Source organism: Eleutherodactylus coqui, chromosome 9 (genome assembly GCF_035609145.1).
Source record: "Eleutherodactylus coqui strain aEleCoq1 chromosome 9, aEleCoq1.hap1, whole genome shotgun sequence".
Taxonomy (NCBI): Eukaryota; Metazoa; Chordata; class Amphibia; order Anura; family Eleutherodactylidae; genus Eleutherodactylus; species Eleutherodactylus coqui.
This window is the reverse complement of record NC_089845.1, coordinates 81,879,419-81,891,479: the sequence shown is the minus strand read 5'-3', so window position 1 is coordinate 81,891,479 and position 12,061 is coordinate 81,879,419.

The window sequence follows — 12,061 nt, the reverse complement described above, 5'->3', positions numbered from 1 at the left end:
CTGCTAACAGTTAATTTAAAAAGTCAATTTAAATAGTGTCCAGGCAGCTATACATGTAAAAAAGTTAAACCTTTTGGAACAAAAATTAATGTAAGACACTGTCTTATTTTCGGGGAAACACGGTAGTATTTCCCTAGAAAACTTCTTAGTGGCGACCACTTTTTACTGACCTCACTAGGGCACTTTAAACCTGCACATACATCTTTATAAGGCGGTGACTTGGCATACTACTAACAGCGAGGCTCCTGCTCTAACTGCCAGTAGTGAACAAACCTCAGATCCTGGCAGTTTAACCTCTTACATGACATAATCATTAGCAACTGTGGCATGTATGGCCGAATGAACACGGCCAGGTCGGATTCCACATGCGAGATCCCGCAGCGGAGTCCGACCCGGAGCACTGCCGGTGACCCCCCGGATTTATTCTTGTTTGTGCTGTGAATGTGCTGGTGCACATGCGCAGTACAGATGACGCTGCGCTGTTGCTATGCGATGATGCGGATTCCGTGGCCTGTCCACAGTGACAGCTGCCGATGGGCCGTGGATCAGATGGCTTCCATTGACTTCAAATAGTGGTGAGGGCGGGGAAGGGTCAGGAGCTCAGTTTCTGCTCCTGGCTCTTCCATCCTCTCCCCCCCCCCCCCAAACCCCTGCAGACAAGGACACCGTATATTGGCTCAGCATGAAAACGCAGCCGATATACAGTCATCTGAATAAGCCCTAAACCTGATATCACAGTAATCATGCTGATTCACATAAGAAGGCCATAATGTTATTTCTGCCGAATACTAAACGCTGAAGAAATAAAACCCCAAAACAAGGGCAGAATCTCCAGATTTTTTTTTAGCTCCCACCAAAACTTTTTTTTAGTAACGCTGCCTGTACACGGGTGGGTCGGACCCCGCACGCGGGATTCTCGCAGCAGAGTTTAACCCAGTGCCCAGCTGGTGACCCCAACTTACCTGTAAGCCGTCTTCTCCTCTGCTGCTGATGAGCCGGCTGACGCGCCGCTGCACATACGCAGTACAGAGGGCGCCACGCCGTCGCTATGACGATAATGCGGCTGCCACGACCATTCTGCAATGATGATTGCAGAATGGCAGCGGGGCGAACGGCTTCCTTATACTTCAATGGAAGCCGACTGTGCGTAGCCAGCACAAAAATCGCAGAATACAAATCCGCCTGTGTGCAAATTAAGCTGGTCACTAAAGGGTTAAACACTATGGGCCTATTCCATTTTCCTATTCCAAAAGATGAAAACCCAAGACAGATGGCGCTAGAAGAAAAAAAACGTTATGTAAAAGAAACCTTATATGTGTCTTTTAATCTATTCTCTCCTGGATGGATGTTAGAACTTACGATATTATGTAACTACAACACACTTAGGGCTCAGTCACGCGGGCGTTTGTACGCGCGTCTCTCAGTTGCGTTTGAGATCTGCATCTATATAGAACCAATGCTTTTCAATGGGAGCGGTCACATGTGCGAATTTTACATGCGCACAAATGCATGCGGCGAAAATTATAGGACACAACGATTCGCAGAACACAGCTATCTGCATTCTGCATTTCAATGTTGCGCACAAACGTATGTTTTGAAGATGCCTGCGATTTTTATTTTTTGACCGCGCCGCACTGTACTCCCGTCATGGAGCACGACGAAAAAGTTCCGGCCGCTCAAAGATTCATGCGCATTTTGATGGGCACTGTGCATATACTCAGCTCAGACGGGCGTTTTACCGGCGCAGATAAATGCTGCTAGGTGCAGATTTTTTGCCGTGACGCCCGCTTTGGTCACACGATTTTCTAAACGAATCAGTTATGCGCACAAAAATTTGTGCGCCAAAACGCCCGTGTGACTGAGCCCTAAGGCTTCTCTCATATGAGCACCTGTTAAAACGCCGTTTTAACGTTTTTTCAAATGGCATTTTCAAATGCGTTTGCCAGTGTTTTTTAACGCATCCCATCATTATAATGGGTGATGTGGTGCATTAAGAAGCGCTGCAACACACAAAGATAGAACATACAGCGCTTGATTAGCGCAGGGTTAGAAATGCTGTGCTAAAATACTCGTCGGAGAAGCACCATTGAAATCATTGGGGGCTCAGTACAGCGTTTTTCGAACACATGTGTGAATGTGGCCTTACCATAGATTAGCAAAAAGAGTGGACAGATGGAAGAGCGTAAAGTTGATCATACGCAGACATATGATAGTTATCTCTTGTAACACCCCATCAACACCCACATTCGCATTGACCCAAGCAGGCATGTTTACTCTGGCAAGTAGTGTGAAATAAGCCAGTTTACAGCAGCCTATCCCTTCTCTGTGACAAAGGATCGGGTATATTGAAATTAAACATGCCATATCCTCTTTCATCACCTGCCAGTGAGGAGGCAGGTGGAAGAGCCTTATAAACATTAGATTATTAGGCAATACGGTCGATACTCAGCATAAAGCCATGGTCTCTTTGCAGTCTGGAACTATGGAGCTGCAGACACATAACGGAAGGATACTTTAACGAACTGCATGGCGACACCTGTTAGCTGCAGTGACCGCTGTACTACTGATATGCAACTTCGGTGTATCCCTGCTTGCAATGATTTTCTCATAGAAAAACATTGAAGTTGTGATACTGTTTTAGGTAATGCAGGGATTCTACTGCAGTTCATAGACAACAGTTTGTCACCAAGGAGCTCTAACTTTTATTGTATTTAACAACTGCTGTTATGCTTCGGGAAACAATATCCAATAGGATTATATCACATGCTTTATATAGATCAGGGAGTGTTGAAGTAATCACTTAATTTAGATGATACTCGAGGGGTATCAAAGCCTTATCAATCAGGTATGCCAAATTAGACAGTGCACGGGAGAAGAATACAGCGTGAAACAGACAAGTGGTGTTTCAAAATTCGCTTCCTCCCCTGAAGCTCTTTATTAAGTAAAAAGTGTGTGTGTATATATATATATATATATATATATATATATAACACTGTAGCACAGGCTGATCATCAGCAGACAGCACCTGTCTATCATCCAATCATCGTATAACGTCTAGAGATGAGCGAACCTACTCGGCCACGCCCCTTTTTCGGCCGCGCGCCGCTCATTTTCGAGTACTTCCGTACTCGGGTGAAAAGATTCGGCGGGGCGCCGTGGGTGAGTGAGGGGTTGCAGCGGGGAGTGGGGGGGAGAGGGAGAGAGGGCTCCCCCCTGTTCCCCGCTGCTACCCCCCTCTCCGCCACGCCGCCCCCCCGGCGCCCCCCGAATCTTTTCACCCGAGTACAGAAGTACTCGAAAATCGCGGTGCTCGATCGAGTAATTCCTCGAAACGAGTATATTCGCTCATCTCTAATAACGTCCTAAATGCCTCAGAAAAAAGATGATTGCCAGCAGCATAATCCTAGCCGCTATCTCCAGCAGGGTAAGAAATGCAAAAATAATGTGAACCAAAGATCCAGATGAATACCAAAAAAAGGAAAAGTGACAGCATGGAAGGTGCAAAAGATAAAAAGGTTTTCTTTATTCTTCCATAATGGCACACAACTTTTCGACTATAAAAGTCTTTTTCAAGCATGCTGTCACTTTTCCTTTTTGATCCTAAATACCGCATGTGAGCAGTTCATACCCTTCAAAAATAAAAGAACTACGAATAGAAGGAAACCAACGTGGCTCAACAAGATTATAAGGGCGGCAATAAGTGAAAAAAAGAAAGCGTTTGAATTACTAAAACAAGAAACTATTTTTCAATTATACAAACAGTAAAAGCATTTGCACTAAAAGCACTGACTCTTTAACAAATAATGCAGTAGAAACCATAAAAGATGATGGAAGGAAGACAAATCTATTAAAGGAGATGTCCCGAGGCAGCAAGTGGGTCTATACACTTCTGTATGGCCATAATAATGCACTTTGTAATGTACATTGTGCATTAATTATGAGCCATACAGAAGTTATCAAAAGTTTTATACTTACCTGCTCCGTTGCTGGCGTCCTCGTCTCCATGGTGCCGACTAATTTTAGGCCTCCGATGGCCAAATTAGCCGCGCTTGCGCAGTCCGGGTCTTCTCCTCTTCTCTATGGGGCTCCGTGTAGCTCCGTGTAGCTCCGCCCCGTCACGTGCCGATTCCAGCCAATCAGGAGGCTGGAATCGGCAATGGACCGCACAGAAGCCCTGCGGTCCATGAAGACAGAGGATCCCGGCGGCCATCTTCAGCAGGTGAGTATGAAGACGCCGGACCGCCGGGATTCAGGTAAGCGCTGTGCGGGTGGTTTTTTTAACCCCTGCATCGGGGTTGTCTCGCGCCGAACGGGGGGGGGGTTTAAAAAAAAAAAAACCCGTTTCGGCGCGGGACATCTCCTTTAAATAGTTTTTTCTCAAGTATATTCACGAGAGAAAAAGAAACGTCACATGAGATGCAAGGGGATAAAATGAGCCTCCCACTAAATGTCACCTGTTTAATGCAGCAGGAAGTGCAGAGTCAGCTAAAAAAGATTAAAATCGACAAATCGCCGGGCCCAGATGGAATACAACCAATGGTTCTAAGAAAATTAAGTGACGTGATAGACAGACCGCTATTTCTTATATTTAGGCACTCTATTGAGACCAGGGTTTTACCACTGGAATAGCACATTGCTAATGTGGTTCCAATATACAAAAAGGGGTCAGGAAGAGAGCTTGGTAACTACAGGCCGGTAAGTCTCACTTCAATAATGAGAAAAATATTCGAAAGGTTTCTGAGAGATGCCATCCTGTAATACCTCAAGGAAAATAGTAGTTTAACTCCTCATCAGCATTGGTTCATGAGGGGTTGATTGTTAAGCATTTGATGTGGATCTGCTGTGTCGCCCAACCAGTAGATGGAACTCATCAGCAGGGCAGACAGCTGACTCTGGAAACCCGGATGCTCACCGCTGGAAGGTGGGACTTGGAATGCAAGGTGACCAGGGGATCTAGCCATATGCTGGAAGGAGATGGAAAGTCCCTGCCTAACAATAGCAGACAATTCGCCCTGACAAGGGCAGCCCTGCGTGGGAACCTAGACGCCAATTAAGCCTGTCAGGACTGATCACCAGGAAGTTGGATAACACCAGGCCGTTTGAAGAACCAAGGAGTGAGCAAGTTCAGGACCAGGCTGGACGTACTTAAGCAAACTGAAGACAAAGCATAAACTGCAAACACAGGAACAAACAGGAGCAGCTGCGCCATGTGCATATGTGAGGGCTCATACACCAACACTGCAGCAGAGGCTGTCAGGTCTGAGGCCTCTATATAGTGGTGAAGAGATGACCAGCAATCTGCAGCTGAGTGGAAGCGGCAGAACCAATTTAACCATGACAGTGCTGGAAAAAAGGCAATCACAGATTACGAGCACGACACTCATGTCTGCCAGACTTAACATTGAACATGTCAAACCAACTTGATCAGCTTATACAACAAAGTAAGTTCTAGGCTGGACCTGAGAGACTCTATTTATCTCATATATGTGGATTTTTTAAAATCATTTGACATCGTGCTACATAATAGGTTAATATATAAAATTAGACAGCTCAATCTGGGCCAAAAAAACGTGTATAGCTAGGTAAAGAACTGGCTTATAGATAAAAAGCAGAGGGTGGTTATAAATGGTTTGTACTCTGATTGGGCCACCGTTGCTAGTGGGGTGCCACAGGGTTCAGTATTGGGCCCCATTCTGTTCAATATATTTATCAACGACCTGATAGAGGGAATGCACAGTAAAATATCAATATTTGCAGATGACACAAAATTATACAAGAGAATTAATTCAATGGAGGACAATAAATGGCTGCAGTTGCTATGGATACAGCAGTACTCAGTCTGGCAGTTTATAGCTGGTTGTGAGACAGCTGCTCACCTGTGTGGAGACTCCAATAAATGATACCTCACAAATGTTCACATACATATCTGGCTGTCCATACTGACCAACAACATTGGATCAAAGTCCTTCACCACTATCTTCACAGTCTCCTAAACGCAATATCATGTCTTCTTAAGTGCTAATGCCGCCAACATCAGTCCAGCCTTCATCTAATCATGAACCGTTATCCAGTGTTGAAACAAACCATCGCTGTCGTGCAAACATGTCACCACAGAGGATTCAACGCTGCTGTGAAGCTAATGCAGCTTACATAACAGAGCAACACGCTAAGATTTCACCTCAGCGAGCAGCTGAAGTTTGTCAATCTTGCACAGAAATATTTTGACTAACTCCAATCCCTTCCACTATATTATATTAGCTAGTCCAGAAACACTACAAGCGCTGCAGAATAAGTTGGCGCTATACAAATAAGGATTATTATATTATTATTATAACTACTAACGACCACATGTCTATAAGTATATGAGTGAGTGATTCTCATGCTCCTACTCCCTGGCAACATCATAGCCCCACTCCCTGGTGATGTCACAACACCAACCCTTTTGCCATCATAGCCACGCCCTCTGGCACCATCGTAGCTCCGACCCCTGGTGCCATTATGGCAGGTCCTAACACACTGAGAATACAACTAAGCTGTTATTATGTCAGACACAACTCAGTGGTTCTGACAGGAGACACTGACCTACCATCACCACAGAGATCCGGTGGGCTGAAGGACCTGCGGTCACATCATTGCTGTGGGAGGAGCCATTCTGGAGTTTGGTAGTATTGTATACTGGATAAGCCAACAGAAAGTACCAGGTCCTGTTATGATGTCACTGTCATATGATCACCTGTGTGGGTGGAGTCAGGGATCACATGACCAGTGGCTCATCACTGTATCCAAGAGCTGTGTGTGTCATAAATGTAGTAGAGCTGCGAGTGGCTGTTTGTCTAATGTGCTGTGTGTGTAATGTGTATAGTCAGCATGGATGTATGTATGTCATGTAGCACAGCTGTGTTTGTGACGCGCATTTCATGTAGAAGAGCTGAGTTTGCAACATGTGCATGTACTGTTGCACAGCTGTGTCTGTCATGTGCATATAATGTAGCAGAGCTGTGTTTGTACAATGCGCATGCCATGTACCAAAGCTGTGTCTGTGTCGCCCATGTCATGTAGCACAGCTGAGTTTGTAACATGTGCATGTACTGTGGCGCAGCTGTGTGCGTGACATGCATGTAGTGAGGGTGGTTTCACATCTGTGTTGGTGTTTTCGGTTTCCTACTCCATTCACGGAGAAGGAAAGGGAAATCTCTGTGGCCGAACGGTGCCTGGTGGACCCCATTGACTATAATGGGGTCCGCCCGCTTTCCGCCTAGCTGCCCGGCCTTTGGATGGAAGAAAAAGCGCTGCATGCAACACTTTTTTGGGGGGTAATTCCAGCCTTATCTGTGATGGAACCTCCAGCCAGAGCTTCCGACACAGATGTGAATCCGGCTTTACGTTATCTGAAATTTGCCTGTGAACATATAAAGTTGCTAAATGCCAATGTTAGCCATGACATTATATAAAGCTTGCTGTAAACATATACAATTGTTAAATGCTGAAGTTGCCAATATCTGAGCTAAGGCTTTCACAGAGAACACATTCTGCTAGCGCCTCGCCCAGCCTCACCCACTGCTGACTGCTGTTTTTAACTAGTTTTACAAGTCACTTATGACCCCGAAATAAAACAATGTGTCAAACACTGTTACAAGTTACTCTTACATAAGCATCACCATGCTTGACATTGGAGATTTACAAAACAAATCCAAAAGAAAAGTAGAATAGTTGCTTATAACAAACAGGTAGGTTTGTCATTTTTAACTGGAGTTTTTGCATAGGACATGAAAAGACAGTAGAAAAAAATGCATGTTAAAATATGCTAATAAAAAGGGCATTCAAAAATGCATATACCACTGAAAAAAGTGTGTGAAGAAAGCCTTATGATTGTTGGATTTGCTTCATTTGCTGCTGTCTTCTTTTTATGGTAAAAAATGTAATAATAATAAAATGAAAGATAATGTTTTCCTTGTTAAAAACAAATCTTGTATAGCACTAATTCCGCAGCGCTTTCAGGCAATTTATTTATTACCCCCCACCAAGCTGGGTACTCATTTTACTGACCTCAGAAGGATGATAGGCTGAGTTAAACACAGAACCTTGGAGGGATTCAACTTGCAACCTTCAGGTCATGAGCAAGAGCTTTCTGCTGCCTTAGCACTCTGTGCCACATGGGGCTTGTTAAAAAAGTATGATGAACTAGCCAAGTTCTTGTGAGTCATAACACCAGGAAAAGTAATGTTTTTACTTGAAGTTTAATCGACTAACCTATTTGAATAGAAATTACCGTATATATATTATTCATTTTTGTATAATAGTGATATTAAAGGACCACTCTAGCAAAAACACATTGTTCCATGCCTGCTCTCCCCCTTCCCTCACCTGATTGCCTGTCACATTCTGGAGGACTCCACTGTGTATTGCAGCCACTTCCTTACAATGTTGCCTCCTGTCTGATATGTATCAGGTATCATTGTGAGGCTAGGATTTTTTATTTTCAGCTTTATATCTATCCCATGATGCATCAGCACAGCATTAGCTGAGGCTATACCATTTTTCGTCTGTGGGGAGTTTCATGACCTTTTATAATTACTTGAATAAACTATAGCCGATAAATATACAGTCAGGAGGATGATCTCCTCTATTATAACTGTGTGACAGGAGCTGTGTTAGTATCATCAGTAACTGTGACAGGAGTGCCTGTGTCCCCCTCTAAGCTGGTTTTGTAGAAGGGATGATAAAATAGCATCCAACAAACTTGAGAATTTAACTAGAAAATAAATACATAACCCCTAGCAGATCTGAGTTGGTCAAAATTGAGATCACATGACCATCTCAGGCAAAAAAGGCTTGGCGTCTTAGACAAAGATAAAAGTAACACTAGCTCACTTATATATACTGGGGAGATAACTACATACTTAATGATCCACTTGGTAGATCTAACGTAAAACAGCTGTCGTCTGTGTGCACCGTGCCCTCGACTTTATTCCTGCACCTTTTTTTGTACCAAGATAGAAAATAAAGAACTGTACTATGGTGGCTGAGCTCCATTTGTTACGATCGTGTGGGCAACCTAAGCACGGGGTCCACATGATCGCGACCAAAGGAGGATTTGGTATGCACATGGGTTTCACCAGGGTCACACGGTTTTCAGGCAAACTGACCCTGTGCTACCGGGAGGTTGGCAGTGGCCCTACCTAAGCGGGGACATTGCCCCAATAAGGGCAGCCCAGCGGTCTTTGGATCTGGGCCCAAGCTGATCCTAGGAGCCACGCACCGTTTAGGATACATACACATGCCACATGACAGGGACTGTACAACAGGATAGACAGCATACAAAAATGCAACCACTAGTAACAGATAGGAAGCTGAATATAAATATCAGGTATTAGTTGACATTTTGTACAATATGTGGAAGCTAGCAGGCCACTTCACGGCTCCTTGTTATACTGCTAGTCCCTACACTAACCAGGAGTCCAGCAGAACCGGACACAGTTCACACAGCACGCTGCAACAGGACAGGACACAGATCGCAGGTCACACAGCAAGCTAACACAAAACTGACAGAATATAAACGTACAAACGGACATGAACCAGCAAGACACAGATCACACAGCAAACAAGGATTCATGACTGCTCACCCTGAACACCAGACAAAGACTGACCAGGAGCTGGGTTTATATGTGAGCACAGACCCAGGAGATTGGCTAGCAGGAAGTACCACACCCAGCCAGCTCAATTAACCTTCAACCACCTGTAGCTGTGCTGCTAGGAAGCCTAGAACTACAGTTCCCAGCAGCACACGTAACACCATTTTTTATCACACGGAACCACAGTTGGAATTTATTCATCCATTGGTGAGTGCTGTCTGCCCTTCTTCGGTTTGAATTTACATAATGAATGAATTTAAAAAATCCCCGAAGTGGCCCTTTAACCCCTTAACGCCACAGGGCATAAGTTTACATCCTAGATGGGGAGCACTAAATGCAACAGGACGTAAACGTACTTCCTGTGGATGGCGCGGGCTCAGAAGTGAACCCGCACCATCCCATAGTGGGAGACACTTGTGACTGATAGCCTGTCTCCCACTGCAAGAGTGGGGATTGATGAGAACATCGATCCCCATTCTTAACCCCTTACATGCCCCAATCAATGTACATCACGGCGTGTGATGGGTTCACAGAGGGAGCAATCCCCTCTGTGATGTCATTGGCACTCTGCAATGTAATTGTGGAGGGCTGGTGTGTGCAACGAGATGCCATACACTGGTGTCTGGGCCTGCCATAGCCTGTGATCGCTATTGTGAGGAATATTGCATTGCAGTACAGAAGAACTGCAATGCATTATCATAGCAATTAGAGCTTTTCTGCTTCAAGTCCCTTACAAGAACATAAAAAAATGTAAAAATAAAAAAATAAAAATATCATATTTGGTATCATCGTATCCATACTGATCTGTACAATAGAATGGACACACTTTTTATCCTACATGGCAAAAACCATAAAAAACAAGCAAACTAAAAAAACTGAGGTAAAATCCTGATTCTGTTAATTTTGCCTCACAAAAAACGCAATAAAAGTGATCAAAAAAGCAGTATGTACCTCAGAATGGTACCAATAAAAACTGCAGCTTGTCACATAAAAAAGAAGCCCAAACACAGCTTTCTCCATGGGAAAATAAAAAGTAATGGGACTTTGAATGCAACCCAATGTAAAAATAATAATTTTAAAAAAGGGTTTTTATTATTAAAAAGCGGAAAAACCAAAAAAAGGTAATGTTTAGTATCGTCATAATCATACTAGCCCACAGAGAAAATATATCATGCCATTTATGCAGAATTGATGTCTTTTCTCTCCCTGCTCTCCAAAGAAATTTGGAGCTTTTATGGGTCAAGTCCCCTACAGGGGCATAAAAAATAAAATAAAAATAGTGTAAGAGGAAAGAAAAAAAACACAAACTCCCCCCACGCCACCCATTTTACGCATTTACCCTTATTTACATAAAAAAAAGTAGCACCACCACATTTAGTAGTAGCATCGTATCTGTAATGACCTGTACAATAAATTGAACACACCATTTATGCTTTATGGGAAAAAAGGTAAAAAAAGAAAAAGCAACAAAAAAAACAACTTAAAAACAGAGGCAAATTGCTTACTTTGCCTCTCAAAACAAACAATAGAAGTGATCTCAAAAACTATGTGTACCTCAAAATGGTATCAATAAAACCTACAGCTCCTCACGCAAAAAACAATCCCTTACAGAGCTCCCATCCATGGAAAAATAAAAAATAAAACTTATGGGGCTTTCAATGCAACACTGTAAAAAAATTAAAAAAGACAAAATACCAGAATTTATGTTTTTTCTCTCCCTGCCCTCCAAATATATAAAAGTTTTATAATACATTATATGTACCCAAAAATGGTAACAATAACAACTACATTTTGCCATGCAAAAAAGAAGCCCTCATGTGGCATGTCGATGGAAAAATGTTATGACTTTTGAAAAGTTTAGATGAAAATCCCCCCCAATTTTTTTGTCCTTATGGTCAAAATAGGCCGTGTCCTTAAGGGGTTAAGTCTGTAGACTGTGCAGGCTATTCCATTCTTGGAAGCCTACTGGCTTCTTGTCTTCTCAAGTAGTTCTCACATAACCTAGAAGTATGTTTTTGATTATTGTCTTGTTATAACATGAACCCCTGACCAACTAGGCGTACACCAGAGGTTATTGCATGGCATATCAAAATGCTGTGGTAGCCCTTTTTGTCAAGTGTACCAGTCACCCTGTGCAAGTTGCCAACTCTTGATCTGGCAAAAGATGTCCAGACCAACACGCTTCTTCCTCCATGTTTGACAGATGGTGTCACACACTGAGAACCACACACCTATTCGACAGCATTCAAAAACCCTATATGATGTACCAGAGATGTCAAATTTTCTTTCCTTAAGGGGTTAAAGGGCTTCTCTGGGACCTTTACTTTTGATGACCTATCCTCAGGATAAGTCATCAATAGTTGATCTGCCGTTCCAAACACCACAATAATCGTGGTATAATGCTCCCATTGAAATCAATGGGGCCTCGC